Source organism: Protopterus annectens, chromosome 1.part0, assembly GCF_019279795.1.
Source record: "Protopterus annectens isolate FY-2018-M chromosome 1.part0, PAN1.0, whole genome shotgun sequence".
Taxonomy (NCBI): domain Eukaryota; kingdom Metazoa; phylum Chordata; order Ceratodontiformes; family Protopteridae; genus Protopterus; species Protopterus annectens.
The window spans coordinates 1,730,757,134-1,730,782,007 of NC_056725.1; the positions used below are offsets into that span (position 1 = coordinate 1,730,757,134).

General features: G+C 38.7%; 1 protein-coding gene across 1 annotated transcript in view; it reads left to right on the top strand.

The window, feature by feature from the left end:
- Window positions 1-12,466: 12,466 nt before the first annotated feature.
- The window catches only part of SASH1 (SAM and SH3 domain containing 1), a 1,700,050-nt gene continuing 1,687,642 nt past the window's right edge, over window positions 12,467-24,874 (top strand). The window contains exon 1 of the mRNA XM_044068900.1: window positions 12,467-12,507. The gene's annotated coding sequence lies outside the window, so the exon portion shown is untranslated. The remainder of the gene's footprint in view (window positions 12,508-24,874) is intronic.

Genomic DNA, 24,874 nt, shown 5'->3' on the forward strand with positions numbered 1-24,874 from the left:
TAATAATAAAAAAATTAAAAAAGCATGATAGGAAATACATATTACATTGCTAACGCAGATCAAATCACATATCTTGGAATCATTCTTGCCAAAGACATTAAATCAATAATTCAATTAAACTATAACAAATGTTTACAAAATATCCAAGAATTATTTTCAAAATGGAATACAATAACATTTACTACTGAAGAAAGACTAACCATTATAAAAATGATAATTCTACCTAAAATCTTATACATAATACAATCCATTCAAATTCACCCTCAAAACGGTTTATAAATAAACTAAACACTTTAATACTAAGATTCTTTTGGTCACAAGTAAAACCTAGAATTACTATTAATCAACATACTAACAGCTGGAAGAATGGTGGAATAGCTTTCCCAGATCTAAATCTCTATTCGATTTCCGCTATAATAAGATCAATTTCTCAGCTCTTAGATATAACCTATTTAGCTAAATGGAAATTTTTATGGGAAGTATCAGCCATGGAACTTATAATGAGACCAACATCATATCAACTAGAATTCATAAACATACCTTTTATATGGATCTTAAAAGAATATTTTATCACACATACTAATCCTAATCATACTTCCAGTTACATACATAATATTATAATTAACTTTAGAAACTTTATATATAAACATGTTAAATATAAAGACTACTTTTTTTTGTTATTTCCTATAGCATATATACAAGAGATTTTTGTTACCTCGGATATTAACAAAATTTCCCAACTGAAAAACAATGAACTCAAATACTGGTTCCAACTAACTTATAGGTTCATAGGTTCATAGGTAGGTACTAGGCTATTGGCCCAAGGGCCTACATAAGTCTAGCCAGCAAGGTACCATAGCTTACGCCACCCAAGAAAGTTATTTTCCTGTGCCACTGTCCAGCAGAGACACAAAAGTGATCCCCGGGGTGTATTTCCTATTTCCCATCCACTCATCAAGATTTTTCTTGAAGAGTGCTAATGAAGAAGTTTGCTTGACATAGATGGGTAACTTGTTCCAGAGTATAGGAAGTCTCTGGGACAGGAATTTATCCGTCCAGTGTGTCCTGTTTATTGTGGTGACAAAGTTTAGGTCCCTAGAGTGTGTAGCTTGGAGGGATTGGGATTTGTTTAGGTGTAGCATGTCCAACAGCTCTGGGTTTGACATGGCTTTATATGTTAGGCAGAGATCACCCCGGAGTAGGCGATATGCTACGGAGTAAAACTGGAGTTTTTTAAGGCGGTCAGTGTAGGGAATTTGTTTGAGGCCAGTAATCCTCTTTGTAAGGTACTTCTGTGGCCTTTCCAGCTGCTGCAGATGTCTTGTGAGGTACATTCCAAAAGGGGCGTTGTACTCTATAATGGGTCTAATGAGTGACAAGTAGAGGGGAACAAGGACCTCTTATTTCCTGGATGAGAACCCTTTTATGATGAGGTGTGTCACATAGAAGGACTTCCAGCGATGTGACTATCAAAGGAGAGACTGTGGCGATGTGACTATCAAAGGAGAGACTGCTGTCCACGTGGGTCCCAAGGTCTCTTATCATGCATTCAGTGTTAAGCAGATTGCTGCCTATGTGGTAGTTCATGGGTACAGCGTTTTTACCAAAGGGGATGACACTGCACTTTTTGGCATTGAGCTTGAGGCCATGGCTCTGACACCAGGCATCTGTCTCAGTGAGGCCCTTCTGTAGGATGTCCACATCATTTAGGGACTTGACTATGACTCCTAGTTTGCAGTCATCTGCGAACTTCATCAGCCAGAGGCCTTCTGTGTTAGCCTGTACTTCAGAGAAGTAGATACCAAACAGGAGAGGTCCCAGGACGGAACCCTGTGGCACTCCACTTGTCACTGCCTTGAGGTCAAATTTGGAGTCTGCAACTTTTACAGTGTGGGTTCTGTCAGTGATCTAGTTGGCAACCCATCTTGTGACGTAGGGATTTATACCTAGTTTAGTGAGTTTAGCTATAATTCCAGAATGGGGGATGGTGTTGAAAGCCTTGGCGAGGTCAAGATAGGCTGTGTGAACCACCTTACCCTCATCCACGGCTTTGGTGACTGCCTCAAAAAAGTTGATTAGGTTCAGGAGGCATGATCTGCCTTTCACAAACCCGAACTGGGTGGGATCCAGAGTTTGGAGATTACCAATGTCTTTGTTTATGAGTTCCATGATGATACGTTCCATGGCCTTGCAGTCCAGGCTCGTCAAGCTAATAGGTCGATAGTTCCCAGGATCAGTGGTGGCTCCCCCTTTGTGGAGTGGGATAACTGTTGCTGTGCACCATTCAGTGGGCACAAAGCCTGATGCAAGGCTATTATTGAACATGGTGCTTAAGTGGGGAGCCAGTTCATTCTGAAGTTCATGTAAAACGCAGCCTGGGATGTTGTCCAGTCCCATGGATGCTGTGTTTTTGGCTTATGAATACAAGACTAGTTCAATGGATCATATTATACAGAAATATAAACTTAATAATTTCTCATGGTTAGATATACAGACGCTTATACTATATCTTGACAATAAGCTGAAACTAGCTTCATCAACTAGCAAACATGACACCAGGATATTATTACAATTTCTTCAATCAACATTATTACACCAGCATACATATTCAGGTAGTCTCTCCTTTATTTATAGACTTTTAAGAGAAGAAACATTTTCTTGCACACATAACTACTGGAGTTATTATAGTTTAATTATTCATAATTCCCCAAGTGTATGCTACAATCACCTGGGAAAACATCATTTTCTTTGAAATGGAAGATTTACACATGGATATTCATGAATAGATCCTTTATACACCACAAATAATGGACAAAATTAATAAAAAACAGTGCATCTGTAATAGATGCAACTCTAATGTAGATATTAACTGGGCACATATGTTTTTTTTACTGTCCAACCTTAAATTTCTTTTGGAATAAAGTAAATGACTTTTTACGAGCACTTTTTTCAGACTTCATATTGAATAAATCATTAATCATATTTAATACGCCTGTTCCACAATGTGTTAGGAAACCAAATACTCATTACTATGGACTATATTGGCAGTGGCTAGAAAGATCATAACAAAAAATTGGATTTTAAAACATCCTACATTCTCTGAGTTTATTAATTTATTAAAAGAAGTTAGTCATTTACAGATAAGAACCATAACCTCAAACTTCTAGAAAGACATATGAATATCATTTATGGTTAACTTACAAAATATGTTGGAAAAAATTATCATTTTGCATAAAGGTAATTGACTTTCCTTGTCATTCATGAGAACAAGTTACAAAAGGAAGGTTATAGTGTATGTTAATGTATAAATACTGGATGTCTATGTACATACTTTAGTTTGTTTGCTTTGTTATTTGTATATTCATATTTAAATGCTTTAAATATATGTTATCAATGTGTAAATCTGTAATGTAAATTATCTTATATATGTCTATGTGATTGTTTTCATTATAATCAAAATCAATAAAACTGTTTAAAAAAAAAGAAAACCTTTTATCTGGCCTATCAGTTTTCAAAGGCATCTCCACTAAATCCATAGATGTCTTATTTACCCTTTACTCCTATCTTCACAGACCCATTATTGAATATAATGCACCTTTGGGAAAGTAACTGTCTAAACATACCACACAACTTGAGAGACCTCAGATATTCATAACTAAAAAGATCAATGGCCTCAGTAATCTTAGTTATCGGGACAGCCTGGCAACCATTTCTTTGTACTCAGCTTTTTGCAGGCTAACCTGTGGAGATCTGTATCTAGGCTTTTTAACCATAAACATTACATTGTTAATCCAACCCTATTTGACCTACTATTCCTTCATAGAACCAATGCTAACTTACATACTTAGTTAAAGAAACAAAACCTTCATCAGCAGATAAATAAGACATGTTAGCATGATAAATTCATATCCAAATGTACCCCTCATCTCTGGCTCTGGAGAACAAAGCATTCATCTGCTTAGGCCACAAGGACAGGCACTGTTCTTCTCTTCTTGACAATTTGCATGTGTGGTGGGAGGGGGATAAAATCCAAATGAAGAGGAAGAAGAGAATCCCTCAACACTGAACCAAGACTGCAATAAATTCAGGTGCTCTGGGGGCAGAGATAGATAAAGCCCTGTCTCTGACCCAGCCAACCCAGGTTCTACTAGTGGCTCAGGTGATTGACGGAGCATCATGGAGGGATGGGAGTTACCATCCCTGGGGGGGGGGCAGTCCTGGGGACATCTGCTGCAACAATCCCTGGTGGAGGCTGGAAATGTTAGGAGCTGTGATTTGAGGGGGGAAAGGCGGGAGAAGTGGCTGAGCTGCTATGGAGCTGGAGTAATACACCACACATGTCCACTGTACGCCTGCCCCTCAGAAGTAATCATGGGACTGCAAATTACAGGAAAAGGGAGAAGCAGCTTAAGCCATTAGAATAAATTCCCCAGCTAGAACATGGATAGTACCAACTGCTCCTTCAAGCTAGTGACTACATTTCCTTAAAGTGATTTGCTCTTCATAAATTCTTTACCTTTGCACTACACAAGGTAGTGCACGAAGTGTCAAATAACATTTCTGCAGCATTGCATGTCTAGCAGCTTCTTTTGCTGGTGGAAAAGTTTTTTTTTATATTATGGCTTTCCCTATGATCATGCCACTGAACTGAAAAGTGAACTTTAACCTCAGTAACATCATGGCACTGAAAGCATGAAATGTGTCCATAGATTTAATAGGTGCATTACCATACATGAACAGAGGTGCACCCATTACAGTCAATGGACTCAGAGCTTGCTCTGCTTACAGTGACATCAGGATGGACCGCAGTAAATTTATTTGGGCTATGGTGTAATAAAAAGTTTATGAAGCTTTTTATTAAAAAAAATAAGCAGACCGAATAAATACTAAATTACAACAATGTAGCTTGCACCAAACTCACTAGATACCATGAATCATCTACGATCATGACCAAATTACTTTAAAAGCTGTAGCATTGGTTCAAATCTGGAAACACACTAAGTCTGCCATAACACTGCACTGGATTAAAAGGATAACTGGCTTTATCACTTTTCAATAATAGCCACCAGTAATTTCCCTGAGAAGTCCACAAGTTTATCAAAAATGGAGATGAGAGAACATCACTGTCTAATTTTTTGCAAAACAAATCATAAACTAAATAACTGTAATCTCTGCAGTGTTAGGACTAGGCTCATTAGAAGTCTTAACTGAACATCATTGTGCTTTATTACACATAACCCCAATGTTTTTAGGTTTGCAGCTCTATAACAACTTCCAGATGGAAATGGTGTTCTAAAAGAAAGAAGTGTGCTTCATTTTAATGTATGGCACACATATCCTAAGGGTACAGACAATGAAATCCTTTGGAAATCATGTTCAGTAGCTTTATTTAAATTTGTTTTTGCCAAGTGATTGCATATTGGATTTTTCACTTTCTAGGTTTTTGCATTTAGCATGAGATAAACAATGAATGAGGTAATGAATTCTGCACTGTTTTGCTGTGTTTATTGTCTGAACTATTAATTCTGACATAAAAATAAGGGAATATTTGACGTTTTTCTATAACTGCAAAAAGGAACATTCAAGAGTACTGGTTGCTGGAAATTAAATTTGTATAAAGGAAGCGTTGTTTCACACATCCTCTCCATTATGGACTGTGAAAATTTTTCTCTGCTAGTAAATTCTGAGATGTTTGAGGACTAATATGGCATGGCTAAGCTACTGTAAATTCAGGGTGCCTAGGACCTACCAGTCCTCAGGCCACAAGGAGATAAACTCGTAATTTTTTCCAAAGGGATAGTCCATAGTTCTATCTATGAGAAAAGTCATATTTCTGTCCTGTTACCAGACATCCCTGCTTTCCTTGTAGGCCAAAGGGAGCAACCCATCTTTCCATGATTTGTTAATCATTTAAGAAGGTTTGTGGATTGACAGCATGTAAGTAGGCAGGTCTTGAAACATGTATACCTCTCAACCTCCAAGCATTAAAAGGCATAGCACTAGCCTTTAGAGATTGTAGCACAGGGTTAGGAAGAGGACCACTTTCTTATTTTTTCACAATAAAAGGTCCTTATATATTACACCCTATGTAGTTAGCGGCAATACATCTTTGCATAGGCTTGGCTTATATATTTAATAAAGTATGTATTCACAAACAGGTCTGACTTTGTGAGGAATATCATACATCCAGGAGGAAGAAGGAACAAGGTTAAATATAAAAGCAAAGATCATAATTAAATCATAGCAAGTCGAGAGGTATAGAAATATGTGTTCAATCTAAGTAAATAATTATTTGTAAATTACTTTTTGTTCAATAGTATACAGTCAGGAATTCTAAAATAATCAAATATCGATGTAACTCAAAGAATACAGCAAAGTGTGGTTGCCTTTTGTTAAAAACCTCATATTATAACTTTGGCTAAGGTCTTGGAGCTACTTGGCTCACCATGTAATGTTGGTCCCTCCATACTGGCCTCAACAGAGATATATGCTAATAGATGACATGAAGAACTTTGGGAGAGTGTGCTATAGAGCTGGGTATGATTAAGTAGAATCTCCACACCAGCAAGCTGAGTTTAAGACTTCTGATGGCTATTTAGTAGAACTGAAATAATTCCAGGTGGTAGTCACAATCAGTTGTAAGATGAAATGGATATATTGTATTTATGTTCACAACTGGATAAATTGGGAAATATGGAATTCCATAATAATCTAATAATGTAAGGTATGCCAGAAAATGTAGACACAGTTAATAGGGCAAGTTTTGTAGAGAAATTAATAGATGAACTACTTTTAAAGATACTTTTAAAAACATTTGAAGCCAGGAGAAAATAACAGATTTATTTTGATTATGGCTGCTTCCCTTCTCTTAACAGATTTATTTTGATTATAAGTGCTTCCCTTCCCTTACTGTTTACAGTATTCATCATTACAACTGAAAAAATTCCTAAAATAGTATCACCTTAAATCACTTCTGATAAATCCAGGTGGGCTAACAAAATGTGATCTAGAGTTGTTCCAAATATATATAAGAGTCTTAAGAAGGTTTGTGGATTGACAGCATGTAAGTAGGCAGGTCTTGAAACGTGTATACCTCTCAACCTCCAAGCATTAAAAGGCATAGCACTAGCTTTTAGAAATTGTAGCAGAGGGTTAGGAAGAGGACCACTTTCTTATTTATTCAGAATAAAAGGTCTTTATATATTATACCCTATGTAGTTAGTGGCAATAAATCTTTGCATAGGCTTGGCTTATATATTTAATAAAGTATGTATTCACAAACAGGTCTGACTTTGTGAGGAATATCATACATCCAGGAGGAAGAAGGAACAAGGTTAAATATAAAAGCAAAGATCATAATTAAATCACAGCAGTTGAGAGGTATAGAAATATGTGTTCAATCTAAGTAAATAATTATTTGCAAATTGCTTTTTGTTCAATAGTATACAGTCAGGAATTCTAAAATAATCAAATATCAAAGAATACAGCAAAGTGTGATTGCCTTTTGTTAAAAACCTCATATTATAACTTTGGCTAAGGTCTTGGAGCTACTTGGCTCACCATGTAATGTTGGTCCCTCCATACTGGCCTCAGTAGAGATATATGCTAATAGATGACACGAAGAACTTTGGGAGAGTGTGCTATGGAGCTGGGTACCAATCTGGGCATACTGGGGCAATGAAGCAATTGCCTCATGTACACAGACAACTCTCTCCTCCTACCACCCAACACTACAACCTGTGAGAGATGCACTTACATAGCCAAACTGGAAGCAATGCTCTCTCCACTCAAAATTGTGCTAGGCAGTCAAGAGGAGAAGGTTAACACCCGCACTGCACCTCAAGCAACACACAGCCTTTCTAAACCCACACCACCAGCACCCACACATAGCAACATTAAATCCACATATGCGGAGGCCCTTAACTGTAACCTGCCCAAGCAACAAGGACCTCCAAAGCTGAAATGGAAACAAACACCAATGACAACCAGTGTCACATAGCTCACAACAACAGTATGCCACCCAGGAACAGCCCCTAAGGCAAGACAACATACCTAACACTTTAGTCATAGCTGACTATAGTCAGGCACACTGATGCCCCACTCACCAGGCTGAACAAGGGAAAATTACAGTCAGCTGCCTGTCGGGTGCCAGGATCCACCACATAACGCATGCACTCAAGTCAATCCACAAGTACAAATATGACTGTGCCATTGTCCATGCTGGAATGAATGACTTGAGATGTATCTCCCTGAACTACATGAAAAGAGACACGGAAGAGATCTCAAATCATGTCGCCCAGGCAGGTATGACCCTAGCCCTGAGTAGCATCCTGCCTTTGCCCAGAATGATACCACAATATAAGAACAAAATGATTGACTTCAACAATTGGCTATGCTTCTGGTGTCATTCAAAGGGGATCCAGTATCTGTCTGCCTGGGAAGACATGATTGACAGACTACGATGCTTTGCCAGAGATGGTCTGCACCTGTCGCCCCTGGGATTCAGGTTACTGGCTAAGGCTCTTGCCACCCCTATAGTGCCTTTTTTAGGCAAAGTTCAAAGGACAAAACCACCACCATAACAGGTACAAGCATGCAAATTCTGAAGGTAATGCTGCTCAATGCTAGAAGTCTAAACCTCAAAATGCACTCACTCGATGCACTCCTAAAAATGGAGAACATCGATATCTGTGCAGTAACTGAGACCTGGTTCAAGGCTCCAGAGAGCACCCCTGCAATACCAAGCTACAACTCTTACCACACTTTTCGGCCACCAAACCAGGACCAAAACACTAAAGGTGGAGGAGTGTCCATATTCACCAAGGATATTCACACCATCAGGCTAGTTGCCCAACACAATGCATTTGAAATTCTCCAGGTGCAACTAACCCTAGGTAAGACTGCAATCCAAATTCTAGCTTGCTACAGATCCCCCACCATGCCCCAAGATTTTCACTACACCTTTCCAAACATACTGGAAAATATTAAGATACAAACAAACACCCTAATACTGAGTGATTTCAACTACCTTGCCATTAACTGGGAAAACTACTCATGTACCTACACCTTTGCCCAACGGTTCTTGGAATTCATAAATTCCAATGCCTTGGATCAACTAATCCGTAGTCCCACTAGGGGCTGCAATATCCTAGACCTGGTCATTATCAACATGGGAAATCGATGCTCCACACCTATGGTCACCCCTCGTTAGTCAGGTCTGACCATAAGCTAATCACCCTTAACATCCACATCCCACCCCCACTCCCCAGTAAGGAAAACTCCATAAAAAACTTCTCCAAAGCCAACTTCATGCTACTCAAGTCAGAAGTGACAAACTTCATGACACCCATGCAGACGGGAACTGAAAGTTCGACTGCTGAATCCTACACTAAGGCACTGTACAAGCACCTCCACTCATGCATGAATCGTGCCATTCCAAATAGAACCAAGATGCTCTCCTCCAAAAAAAGGAAGCCAATCTGGTGGCCCCCTGCCATAAACAAACTTTACAACAAAAGGAAGAAACTGTTGCAGAAAAGAGGAAAATCCCAGGATGCAAAAACCTCCCTTACCAGCCTCAGTAAAAAGCTGAGATCCCTCATAAAATCCTCCAAAGCTAGTTATGAAAATAAAATTGCCAAAGATTCCAAAGACAACTACAAGGCATTCTATAGTTATGTCAAAAATCTAAATGGTAATGTTCAGATCTGCTCTGAGCTACAACAGAATGGCATTAAATATACTGATCCCAATGATATTGCCAATACCCTGGCAGATCAATTCAGTGCCAACTTCACCCCCTCTCACCCCCTACATGGTCCATCTCAATACCAGAAGATTGCCAAATTCCAGTAATAACAGCCATACAGGTAAAAAACGCACTCTCCAAAGCTAAGAATGCAACATCCATGGGACCAGATGACATCCCGGGCTGTGTATTACATGAACTACAAAATGAACTGGCACCTCACCTAAGTGTTATGTTTAATCATAGCCTCATCTCAGGCTTTGTGCCCACTGAGTGGTGCACAGCTACAGTTATCCCACTCCACAAGGGGGGATCCACCTTGGATCCCGGGAACTACCACCCCATCAGTCTGACAAGCCTGATCTGCAGGGCCATGGAATGTATTATCATGGAACTTATAAACAAAGACACTGGCAACCTTCAAACACTGAACCCCACCCAGTTTGGGTTTGTGAAGGGCCGATCTCATCTCCTGAACCCGATTGACTTCTTTGAATCAGTTTCCAGAGCCGTGGATGAGGGTAAGGTGGTCCACACAGCCTATCTAGACCTTGCCAAGGCCTTGGACACCATCCCCCACTCTGGAATCACAGATAGACTTACTAAGCTAGGCATTAATCCCTACGTCACTCGATTTGTTGCCAACTGACTTACTGACAGAACTCACACTGTAAAAGTAGCCGACTCCAAATCCAGCTCCAGACAAGTGACAAGTGGAGTACCTCAGGGTTAAGTCCTGGGACCGCTCTTGTTTGGCATCTACTTCTCCGAAGTACAGGCCAACACTAAGGGACTCTGGCTAACAAAGTTCGCCGATGACTGCAAACTGGGAGTCATTATTGAATCCCCAAATGATGTGGATACTCTATAAAAGGGCCTTACAGAAACAGATGCTTGGTGTCAGAGCCATGGGTTCAAGCTCAATGCCAAGAAATGTATAGTTATTCCCTTTGGGAAAAAACGTGTACCTGTGAATTACCACATAGGTGGCAGTACACTAAACACCAAAAGTGTGATAAGAGACTTAGGGACACAGGTGGACAGTGGTCTCACCTTTGATAACCACATCGTCACAGCAGTCAGGAAATCCTTCTATGTGGTATACCTCATCACTAAGGGCTTTTCATCCAGAAAAAAGTAGGCCATTTTCCCACTGTACTCATCCCTCATTAGACCCATTATAAAATACAATGCCCCGTTTGGTATGTACCTCTCAAGACATCTGCAACAACTGGAAAGGCCACAGAAATACCTCATCAAATGAATCACAGGCCTAAAGCAGATGTCCTATGCTGACCGCCTTAAAAAACTCCAGCTATACTCTGTCACATATCGTCTACTCAGAGGCAATCTCTGCTTAACATACAAGGCCATGTCAAACCCTGAGCTGTTGGACATGCTACACTTAAAGAAATCCCAATCCCTCAGAAACACACACTCCAGGGATCTAAACCTTGTCATCACAATAAACAAAACATGCTGGAGGGATAGGTTCCTAACCCAGAGACTCCCCAGACTCTGGAATAGACTGCCCATACATGTCAAGCAGAGCGCCTCCTTGGCCCTCTTCAAAAGGAACCTTAACGATTGGATGGGAGAAAGGAAATTCACCCCAGGGATCATGTCAGTCACCCTGCTAGACAGTGGTCCAGGGAAGTAAATAGTGTGGGAAGAAATAGCCAGGGAATTGTTATGGCTAGGCTTATATAGGCCCTAGGGCTGATAGCCTAGTACTAACCAATGAACCTATGAACCTATGAGTCCATGCTTAAACTAATCACCATGTTGCAGAACAGGTATGAGGTTGATAGGCATAACAAGGCCTTGAACTAGCTAGGCAGTGCAGAAAAAGGGAACCCATGGAAAGACTGTAGTAGCCATTACCCCTACTGGATAACCAATCAAAAAAGGTCTTGAAGCAAGACAGCATTATACAGCCTTTGTAAGCATGCCAATGTAAAGCAGTTATTCATTAAACATAAACTGTACTTAAATGTGACGTTCTCCTTGTCCACAAGGAGTCACAGGGCACGTGAGAAGTTTGAATCAGACTATATTTCTATTAAACAATTACTTAAGTCACTGTTGCTGGAACACTGGTGGCCAGAGTTCAGAAGACACAGTTATCTTTAAATACAGGACACTGATAGGGTATTTTCACTGATAACTCATTTCAATTATTTACTTCAGTGTCGGGCATTCTGTCATGGAATATTCTGACATGAATTTGACATTATGTATGGGGGGCCTGTAACCAACAGGCAAAATGAAAACCAGGAAGTATAATTCCACATACTATTTAAATATCCTTAACTTTGCAGTTTTGCTGAGTATGTATTGTAAGTAACTATTTAAACATTGCATGCTCAGTTGATTATACATTTTGTTTTAACTAATTGCTGTGACTTTTTTTTGCCCGTTGGCATCACAGAATGCAGTCTATTTCCTACCACTCATTATGACAGAATTTTGTCAAAAAGCACTTCTCCTTCCTATCTCAAAGCTTACATCCATATTGCCCTTTGTCTTCAGGTACTTGTAAATTACCAAAGCCACAACTCATGGGTTGAGCTGTCCTTTTGTATGCACAGATGATTGGTCAGCCTATGATATACTTTACTAATGACAATGACATGATGACAGCTTATGCATTAGTATGCTTTATTTTATTTATTTATTTGCATTTTTACTAATGGCTTCCTTTCCTCTTTTTTAGGTAAGCTTCTATATAATGAATGTCCTAGTCAAGAATTCTCTGGGTAAGCATGGAATTCATCTGTATTATTATACTATAATGCATTGTGTGCACCCCCTTTTCTATTTTCTTAGGAACTACGTATTCATTTTAAGTTGCATTTAAACTAAAGAAAATAAACTGCAACCATCTTGTCTGAAGAAATCACTGTGACTTTGTTGTAAGGAAAATGCTCACTACTTTCCTGGGCATGCAGTAATGGTTTTATTTTCTTTATTTTGTCTTTTCTATGGTATTACTTGTTTTGCTTATGTTAAGTTTGATTCTACATTTAAACTTAGTCAGGTTTTGTTGCTTTTTTTTTTCTTAACTCCTGATTTTCCTAAATGATTTTAGAGCTCAGCATTGCTCAGTATGTTTCATTCCGCAAAATAAACATTCCTAACAAGCTCAGACAAATTAAAATGCTATAGTGCATGCATGAACAAGCACTGCAACATTTGTGTGAACGTTTCTAAGGCTTTATATAGCCTGGTTTTCAAGTATCCATACATGTCCTTATATTGAAAAGTCACCTGTACACTCCAGAAGGTACAACTCTTATTTCATAAAGTTTCTCAACAATTTTATGCTAATAAAATGTAATTCTCTTCATTGCCACATTACGTCTTACTACTGTGGAATACTGGCACAAAAATCACAAGCAGCTTTTACTTTTGCTTTGGTTTTGATGTTTTTCTCTTTTCTGTGTTGAACAATGATTGAAATTTTTTAGTACCCCACCATTATTCTCAGCTGTTTCCTTCAAAAGGGTAAGCCCTTACTGAAACATTGTACTATATTATAAATAGGCAAGACATTTATAAGTGCTGGAAATGTAACATGGTACCACACCAATCTACTATTTTTACTAACCTTACAAGAAATTATGCAGAGGTGCAGCAGTTAGTATTGTCACCTCACAGCAGGAGGTTCTCCAGTTCGATTCTTGGCTGGGGTGCCCTCTGTACAGAGTCTGCATGTCCTCCTTGTGTTCACTTGGGTTTGCTCTGCGTGATCTGGTTTCCTCCCACATTCCAAAGACATGCATCTGGAGCATTTCTCCCCTGGCCCCCACTGAAAACAGGCTTTGTCCCAGTCAGACTTTCCTGGTAAACAAATGTTAAATAAAAAAATAAATAAATAAGTTACAGTATCTGTACTTGTGCTGATACTATGCATGCAGCAAAAAGTCATTGCCAGAAAATGGTATGCTGGGAAAATAAAATATTCCTAGAACTCATGTATGATATTGAACATCATAAACACTAGAATGTATTGGTATACACAACATTTAGTTTCACATTACTAATATAGATAAAAAGTGTGAAAGGCAGATTATGATGAAATGTTATGTTTAAAATAGACTGAATAGCAAGTTTGTTTGGTGGCATATTATAGCATGGAGTAGAATTAAATAATTTTGTTAAGTTTAATTTAACGTTAAAATTAATAAATCAGTTGACCTCAATATAAATGTAGTACACAAAGTGCTGAAAGTCTACTCTGAATTTAGGAAGTAAACAACTTTGTTAAACACCTTTCTGATATAAGAAAGGTGCTTAACATAGAGGCTTATGATTGGGTCTCCAGGTGTAATCATCGCTCTCAAGGTAAATCTTGGCATCTGTGTTGAGATAATTCTTTCAGTACGTGGAGAGTTATCTGCTCATGTACTACTAGTTACAGAAGAAAAAAAAACAGAAAGCCTTAAAGCATTTAGCTAGTGCTGCCAACCAGGCAACAACACTTGTCTTATGTCCGGAAAAGAGACAAAGTCTGAAACAGATAAGTGCCATAGACAGCAGGCAGAAATAAAGTGCTCTAGATTCTGCATTATCATGTGCTGGCAGGTCTTAGTGCCAAGCATAGGTTCATAGATTAGTACTAAGCTAACTGCCCTTGTGAGCCATTTTAAGCCTAGCCAATTATCCCTTGTGAGACTCAAACCCTGCACCTTGCGTTTGTAAGGCAAATACCTTAACCATTAGGCCACCCTCCCAACCCATGAGACTCAATCTTAGCAGCACTTGTGAGGGGTGCTTAACAGTTGTTAAGATTGGATCTCATGCTACAGAAGCACTTAACCAGTTTGTCTTTTTCCCGATATTGGAGCATAATCATGGTGATCCATACACTACAAAGTTCAAGTACCTTTCAGAACTGCTAAGTTGTAGTTTTGCAATGGATCATAAGCAATGGCCACCACAGAGCAGTGGTAGGAGGCTCAGACAGCCTTTAACTCTGTAATACTCTTTGCACTGCCACACTTCTTTGTGTGTGTGTGTGTGTGTGTGTGTGTGTGTGTGTGTGTGTGTGTGTGTGTGTGTGTGTGTGTGTGTGTGTGCGCATATGTCTGTGTACATGACATTTCAAAATGCACTGCAGCTTTTAAAACTATTACAGAACCAGCTACACTTTGCTTCTGGTCACTATCTGTGAGGCAGTACTGAGTGTGTTACAGTTTTCAAAGCTGTAAAACACTTTCTTTTCCAACAGTTCCTTTTTTTTCTTTTTTCTCACTGTCTTCAAGCAAATTGGAGCAGCTGAAGCTCCATGTACTGCAAGGAGTAGTAAGGTACAAATAAGTGAGTTACAGCTTTAACCACAATTGTCTATCCTACACTTTTTTTCTGTCTCTCTCCATTTCTCTGTGACTCGTAGTACATGTAGCGGGTAAGCTTCCAATGAACAACATAGAACTGTGATCTACACTCTCTAATCATAGACGATTAGTTATAGGTTTTCTAAATGGATATCATGAGTTATTTCTTGAGCTTTGCTTCACTCCACTCTCAAAATAATATTCTTGATATCCATTTTTTAAATATGTAACAATGTGGTTATGATTAAATCTACCCTTATTTTAGGGCCTTTATCTCTCATTATTTTAGGCTTTGTCCAAATTGTTTGTACCTAAAAGGTTGATAGGTATGCCCCGCCAACACACACACACACACACACACCCTCATGTAGAGGACTACACTCCCAGCACTACCCTATACCACTGATTAGATAGTAAGTTTCCAAGGCTGATCCACCCCATGAAATATAATTAAATTTCCTTCAACTTCCCTTTTTTGGCCATCTGCTTTCTTTGCATATTAAATGTTATTATAGGACTAATACTTTCTTATCACTTTTTTAGTCCCATTGGAAGCAAGGCATCCTATATGCTGCCATAACATTATTTGTTACTCTATTAGTTAATGTAATTCTAATCAATGTTTAATTTATTTAATAACTGTGTAAACAAGTGCCTGTTTTCAGAGAAATATCAGCATTACATACTACTGTGACATACAGCAGCATCATAAAGCTGGGTTGTCATTGTGAAAAGACAGCCTGAACAAATGGAGGTTATATGTCCTCTGTACAGATGGTCAGCATGGCCACAGCTGGAGTTGAGGAGTGCATCTACAAAGAGAGTAGCAGACTGGAGTCTGTGTTGAGGAAAAGAAGAATTGGACTGTCTCTGCACCAAACAGCTTATAAAGAGATAGAAAATACACAAACTTTACATGTACAATGTAGACCAAAAGACAAATATAGAAATATTTAAATGCCTCAAGGGGATGTAATAAGCATAATACTGCCTTATCTTTCAAGGGTGTTGGACAAGGGGAATAAGGGGGATTTTTTTAAAGGATTGTGAATGAGTGGAATAAGTATCTTGTCTGAGATGGCTGTATATATACAGTAAGATAATTCAAGACTGCTTGGGACAGGCCCAAAGCAGCTTTAGCAATAAGTAAGAAAGATATTGCCAACAATTATATGTTGCAATGTCACTGGTCAGGAAGACAGTCAAGCAATTATTCTCTGGCAATAATTCTGGTGTGTTTATTTTCCATATTAAAAAAAAAAAAACAGTACATACGTTAATGAAAAATTCCGGTAAACACAGCAAACAAATAGTTTCAAACAATAACAGTATAACAGACGCAGTTATATCATTTAGAAGATAACATTTTCACATATTATAGCTGACAAAATATTAATGTTTGTTTATATTTTGGTGCAAATTAATTCTGATTCCTTCCATACAGGTATTCCTATGTCAGTCTTCTTTCATGTTTCCTCAACCTTTATTTATTTATTTAGGGGCTTCACTCTACCCTGTTTTCTTACCTCTGTTCATTACTGTTCTTGGCAGATTTGTAGTCTCCATGTAGCTATTAGGAAACTGCTTCTACACCTGTTAAAACAGGCAGTAAATTTCACCATAATCCTCTCATGGGATTTGTATATTTACTAAAGCAGGCTGTATTGTTGCATAAATATCATGTGCCTCATCCTTGCTCAGATATATTTATAGGGAGTATTAATGGCACCTAGTGTTTGTGCTAAAAACAAGCAGACAGAAATCTAATCAGAACTTAGGCTGACATGCTATTTGAGTAATGTGGCCACATGTCTTTGCCCCACCCTCGCCTAGGTCAGGAATTCATGGTCTTGACTCAGTAAATGTAACTTTTCTGAATTCTGTTTAGACTTTTCAGCCATTTGTGTTATTTGATTAAAGGTTTTACCACATTGCTTACCATTTCCATAGTAAGCATGTTTAGTATAGGTAAAAGAGTGTTCTTGTTTCAATTTTGGATGCCTAAGACGTGGTCATGTGCTCTTTAGGACCTTTAAATAACTTTTTTGTATTTCAGGTACTACAATTCAGTGTTTTGTAATCAGATATTGCTGTTCATTACAGTACAAACTGTCAGCCTTTAGATTTGTCTTCATCAACTGAGTGTATATTTATCTTTCTTCTAATATAACACAATAGCAGATAATCACTGCATTAGTGAAAAAACCTAAAGCACACTTCACCAGAAACAACTTATTAACATAATGTATTCTTACATTCATGTTCTTCTGATCACATCACTTTTACATTTTATTTATTCTCATAAGGTTACCTTAAAAAGATTCAGTGAATACACAGACTATTTAATAACAGTGAAAATTCAGAAAACAAGTTTGAGTACCGTTGAACTGAGTTTAGATATTTGCTTAACTTTTGCTTTAACCATATTGTTTTACTGTTTATTCAAGGTTTTCATAGGCATGGCATGGCAACTAGCTTTAGAGGAAATGGTCATGTTTACACATCAACAGTTTTTAACGGGGATGTGACTTGTCCTTTGGGTTTTTATATGTTTTGCCTTTAGCATTTGTCAATACCAGAGATTAAATTACACCAGTAAAGGACTCACCAAAACTGATAAAGTTGGATGGAAAAAAGTGAGAAAGACAGTGTATGAGGACGAAGACTATATAAATGAGGTATCACAAAATAAGGCAGACTTTACAGCAATGAATTCAAAGCAGCTACACAACTACTACACTTAAAAATGTACACATAATAACATGTTTAAGAAATGTAAGCAGTAAAGACCGAACATGAGAAAATCACAAACACAATAACTGAAGATCATGAACAAACCTCATACCTTTCAGCAGTGTCACCAACACCAGCCACTGTCCACTGTGCACCCTTTAAAGGACAAGAAAAGAATAGAGATTCAGGGAGTGGGCCACAGGATGGGAGTTTGGATAAGAAGAGTGACCCTACTCAATAAAAATTGAACAGGAATTTAGGTGGTAAGAGGAGTGACCCTGGAGAGTGAACAGCAAGTAAGAATATGATAGGTGGAAGTATCCCTAACCAACAAACAGTAAATGAGAATTAGTGAGGTAATGGAGGGAGTCACATTGAGTAATGAATATGAACTTGAGAGGTGAGTGGTGACTTTAGACACTGAAAGTTGAACAGAAATTTGGGAGGTGAGAGTTGACCCTGCGCAATAAACATTGAACAGCAAATTGAGAGTTGAAGGGGTAGCCTTGGCAAGAAACACTGACCAGGAATTTGGAAGGTGAGGAGATGATTCTGGGCAATGAACACTGAGCAGCAATTTGAGACGTGAGAGGGAAAACTTGGAGAATAATTATAAAACATAAATTCTGGATTTTTCAGATGATCTTGGAAAGTGAACAATGAACATGTGTTTAGAAAAAGAGAGGCAGTGACCTTAATCAATCTAGGACAATATTTTTAGATTTGCTGTATAAATGTTGAATTTAGCATACTAATGAGGACCTAGCGATCAAAGTTAATGCAGACTCATGGCTTTGGCAGTTGCTTTCAATTTGGAATCAAACTTTCATAATATTTTGTTTAAGGTTCTGCAGTGTGAAATCAGTGGTATCCTTCTACAGTTTCTTCTCATACATTGATTTCATTGCTTCTGCAGTTATGCTTTTACGTATCCTGGCTGAATTCACAATCTTGGATAGAAATACATAAATACAAATTAAGTGGTCACAATATAGAGAATTTCTGTAGTGTAGGGCAATAAAATTCTAACTATGACCCAGGTGAACTGGGTTTGAGTAACAGCTGGGGCAACAGTTGGGAAGGAAGAGAAGAGGTGCCTATCTTAGGGGGATGTTGATGGTTTCTTGGCTGTCTGTTTCTGCTGCTCCGATGGCACACAGCATTGGTAACATAAAGCATCAACAGCTACAGTCAGTCGGGATGGCCTTGTCCTTAGGTTGCTCAAGCCAGTGATGTTAACTTCTGTGTTTGTATGTGAAGGAGCACACATGTGTGGAAGTGATGGGAGCACAGGCAGCACTTATGGTGATGTGGGTGGACACTTTGCACCAGGCAATGGAGTTAGCTTACATAAACCTGACTATCTCTGATGTCTGTATAGATGGTGGCAGTTCCCTTCAAAAGACCACCCCCAAGGAGAGCTTAAGACTGAGTCTCCAAAATCAGGCGATCAGGGTCGGTGTGCATTTGCAGATGTCTGATTATAAGCTAGGAGGCAAATAACAGTAAAAAAATATTCTCAAAATGTGAGATCACACAGATGTAATTTTGGAAATTTGGTATAATAATAATGCTGACTGTAATAAAGTAATAAGTAAACATTTACCAAACTAAGACTGGAATTCAAAGAACTTTCTTTGCTCATGCAGAAACTGCTGCAGCCAAAAGTAACAATTTCCGCAATCACCGGAAGTTCGGTTCAGAGACACAGTTAGCCACAATGAAGAAAGACATCAGTATCATCTAGTTTGCATGTCTATAAATTGCATGATACTAACGCGCGCACATGCACGCACACACAAACACGCACAAACACACGCACACACAAACACACACACACAAACACACATGCACACACAAACGCACACGCACACACACGCACACACACACACATACGCATGCAAGCACACACACACGCGCGCACGCATGCACACACGGGCACATCCCTGTACCTCTCAACTGTCCCTGATTTTACAGAACATGCCCTTCTTAGATCACAGATGATTACAGTAAGCCAATAATTGTAGATATTAGAGTTTCATACTTTTTATTGTTTAGAAAATACTTTGTGATGCAAAACTTGTTGTTCTACACCTTTTTTTTAAGTGACTTAAATTATATTTAAAAAGTGTCCCTAGATTCTAGTGCCCCCCCTCCATCAAGTATTAGTCTTTGCTCATTAGTCTTAGGGGAATTGAAAGGTATGTCGTTTACCCTCCCATACACACACACAAACACACACACACACACACACACACACACACACACACACACACACACGCACACACACACACACACACACACACACACACACACCATATCACTCAGGCATAGAGCTATGATTTTGGCCCCCTGATTTACATTGGTCTTTCTATATTTACTGGTTCTTCTCATAAAATCAGACCTGTTTATGGGTACATACTTTATTAAATAAGTAATCTAACCCTATGCAAAGACTCCCTACCACTGACTATATATGGTCTAGTATATAGAGACCTTGTATTGTGAAAAATAAGAAAGTACTCCTCTTTTTGACTTTCTGCTCTGATTTTTAAAGGCCAGTGCTAGGATTTCTAATTCTTGAAGGTTGAGAGGTATCACACACACACACACACACACACACACACACACACACACACACACACACACACACATACATCTACGCACTCGGTCTTCTCCAGTGACTAAAATGGGGGAACACAGCAATTTGTCCATTATCATTAACACAGCCAGCCATGCTAATTTACTGAAATGAATGATTAAAATTACTAATTTGCATAATTATCCTAAGCAGAGGCATTTATGGATGAGACCACATGGGTAATTAGCAAAGGTTGCTCCCAGAATGCCTCATTAGCATTTAGTATGTCCTTGGAGACAGCCCCTGTAGTGTGGGCCTGACTATGAACCAGAAAGGGCTACCACCAGCAGTTTTCTGCTCATATTACATCTTATCATATGCAGTGGCTTGTTCTGAATCCCAGCTAAAACTTGCTCATAACATGAGCACTTAATAGTATTTCCAACAAAACTGTCAGAATACTCATATTAGGGATTGATAATATGAAGACTGAGGAGCTATTCCTCACTTCTGTCTTAAAAGGTGATTTTTGCAGTTGCTACATAAAGCGATGTTTTCAAAAAATTACACACTTGGAATGGTATACCTCAAAAAATGAGGATCCATCACTGGTACATTGAAAATATGGGTTTAAAGTATTAAGAAATTATGAAGATGTGGCCATTTGTTCCAATAAACATAACTGAAAAAATAATACTGTGACTTTGCCAGTAAGTGACAGGCTGCCAAGAAGTGCAACTGTTTCTAGTGACAATGCAGCCTGATATAGTCAGGGTTTGGGAGGTCTTTGCAGATTCAGGAGGGTATATAAGAAGTGATGATGTGATCTTTTTTTTATTTTGGGGGGAGGCATTTTGCCCCTGTTGCCTGTTGATCACCAGTCCCTTCCTAACCAATTATCCATTTTTCTCCCCATCAGATGAGGGTTAAATGACAGGGGTCATCATTCAGACAGCTGTCAGCGGTGGTTGGTCATTTTTATGCAACCCTAACATCATCATGCACATTTTGCACAGTGCAGGGAAGGGGGTGTGCAATGAGCTGTCCGCAATAGGTATCACCTCACTACTGTAAGGGGTGGACCCTTTAAGCAGCCCTTGCCTCTCCTACCAAAGGATGATAGCTAGTTTTCTCATTCTGAGGGAAACTGCATTTTCCCAGTCTGCTCCTGCATCCCGAGGGAGTGGTAAGCAGGTCACACCTCTTCACATTTTACCATCCCTGCCTGGCTGTTCCAGTGGCTGAACCACAAATCAAACTCTGGCCACCTGCATCACATTCAGCACTCCATCCCTCTGAGCCACGGAGCCAGACATCTTTTTTTATTTAGGAACAGAAAGCAAACCATAAGGACTATTTCGACAAGAATTGTTGTTTATTGGGTAAGCTTTCATACTCATCATAACAAGGAAATTGGGTACCCCCATCATCACTGTAAATGAATTTGTGCTGAGTAAGGATTTACGTGCCACAGCTGAAGGATGGGTATTTATATACTAATAGTGACATTTGCAGCTTGCATCTCAGTGCTACTAGATGACATCAGGTGGGAAGGGAAGTTATTTTTTCTTTTGTGTAGATTACAGTTAGCTTCCATTTTAATGACTGGACCTACGTCCAGTCGGACACTCCCAGTCAACAAATATAAATAAATAAATAAATAAATGATGAACTATTAAGTAGTTGAATACTATTTTAAGTCTTCTCTGTGCTTGATAGTTGCCTGTATTTAATTTGTTTCTAATACTGATATTGCTCTCCTTTACATATAGTGGCTAGGGAATTTTTTTTAATTAATTCACCCATTTATTTACTAGAACTGCACCTGCAGTTTCCTCCTCATTGCTCCAGCTCAGAAAATCAGCTCATAACAATAAGAGCAGAATATATTTTTGTCCTAAATAAAAGTAGGATGTACATCAAAAATAAATATCTATAAGATGAGCACAGTAGAAGCTTCTGTGACCCTTGAACTGCCATTAAATTTTAGTTCAGTTCCATTTTAAAGAAAATATTTGACATGATTCTTTTACAAAACAGTGTACATTATCAGTGTTTTTCTACCACCACAGTCAGTATGCAACCAAACAGAAATACATTTCTGTAAAGGCTAGTGAAAGTTAACAATATGTGCTGTACTGTGACAGCTGCCTCTTTATCAGCTGTACTTTATTTAAGCTATTGCCTGAGCCTCACTACCTCCCTATGCTGCGTGCTATTTTTCCCATTTTTTTAAATACTGTTGACTAAGCCATTTCATCTCCATAGCTATTATGTTTGTAAGGTTAACCATAGCTAGTGCTTTGGATTTTGCTTACTTTTTACTAGGTGGTTTCTTGCTTTCTAATTGCCCACTTTCACTTTCCTATTAAACAGCTTTTTTTATTACCCACTCTTACAAACTGTTTTTTCTCAGACATCATAAAAATACATAAATTACCCCTGAAAAATAAATATGTTTCAGCACATTGACTCAATAATGCACAATAAAGCATGGATCTTTAATAGCAAGTGAAGCCAAAAACTAAACCTCCACAAAATATGAATATCTATTTAGAGATTATTATTATTACTCATTAACATACCATAAAGAGAAAGTAAAATATGCAATAAAGTATTTTACTTAAAGAAATGTCTGTTCTTATTTAGCCGAGGGACATGTGTGCCAAGTAAGCATAAAATTAAGAAACCAAAACTCCACACGCAAATGCAAACAAGACAAAGCCAAAAAATGTCATATCACAGAAATATATGTGTAAATGCATTTGCAAACCTTCCTTTTTCAGTGTATCATGGGAAAAATGTAAATTAACATTCATAGTAAAAACTGTGCATAATGAAATGTTCTTTGACTGATTTTTGTAAAGAGGCAGTTCTACGAAAAACATCTCAGTTATGAAATAATATTCTTCTGGTTATTAATAGCATACTATGTCATTCTGTCTATTTCTGCAGCAGTATCTCTATTAATTTTCTTATAGACACGGCTGACATTAATATTTTGAGAGCTTCCATCAAATTTCAACTTAGCGGTCCCCTCTCAGGGATGCTGCTGCTACACAACACTGATGTCTTCTGCAGCCCTATCTACCACTTCCAGCCAGAGGCGTTCTCCTCCCACAAGCAAACTTCTCTGTCAAGTAGCACAAAAATTGCGACTGATTTTTAGTTGCGATGTTGCAGTCTTCTCTACATTGCCAGGCTGATCCCACAATGATCCATTCACACCCTTATTTAAAATTGCTCTTATTAATTCCTTTTGAATAATTCTATTGTCTGTCAGTACCATCATTTACAGCAATACTTGTAACTCTTAATCCTCTAGTACTGGCTGAGCAGTTCATCATGGCCTACAAGCATTCATGCAGTCAAGTGTGCACAACACAAGCAAAGGCTTATCAAGTAGGCACACAAGATTATGTTTATCTCTTCTTGGTCAGACTGAGTGTAAGGAAGCAAATGCCCATACACTGCAAAATAGCAATGCCGCTGAAGTGTAGTTGCAGTGCGTGAGAAGATGTACAGTTGTGTAAAATCTTACCATAACGGTAAATGTCCTTGCCTTCACTGCTGCAGTATTCTTAACATTTGGTATTCCCTGACGTGGAAGCCCATCATTCGGCTAGTATACCAAACACTTCCTGTTGCATTTAAAGGTACACCTGAATGTCACTCAAACACTCCTTACATACCATAGGGCATAAAGGTGATGTTCAGGCTTGTCCCAGTAGGAACACCAGTCCAAGGAGCCCAAGAGGTTACCTGTACATCCAGAAAGGAAAGGACTAGGGGGGATGGAGGGAGGGAGGGAATACTGCAGCAGTGAAGGCAAGGACATCTACCATTACGGTAAGATTTTACACAACTGTACTATGTCCTTACATTCACTGCTGCAGTATTCTTAACATTCAGGAAAGTGCCAAAGCTCAAGAGGAAGTTCGGGAGGGGGAATAGCCTTAGTATGATCTGAATAAATTCTGAGTTGCCTATGCACATCCAAAGCATGCAGCACCCTCTCACTGTCAGACTGCAGAGAGGGGAAAAAAGTAGGCAGATTAATAGACTGATTAAGGGAAAGCTCTTAACCACCTTAGGCATAAAAGAGGGATTAGTGTGTAAGGACACCCTGTCCTCATGAAAAATCAAAAAAGGAGGACAAGCCATAAGGTCCTGCAACTCAGTCACCTGTCTGGCAGAAGTAAGGGCTAACAACAGAACAGTCTTCCAAGAACAATGTTGCAAAGAATGTGAAACAGCAGCCCCAAAAGGAGCCTGAGTAAACTTCTCCAAAATCAAATTAAGATCCCAGGGAGATGGAACAGGCTTCCTGGGAGGTCTAATATTAAGGACACCTTTAAGAAATTGCTTGTTCTCGCATCTAGAAGCTAAAGGAGGAAATAAAGGCATTCAAGCAGAGATGGCTTATAAGTGGGCCTTAGAAGAATAGGCCAAACAAGCATTGAGGAATTCACA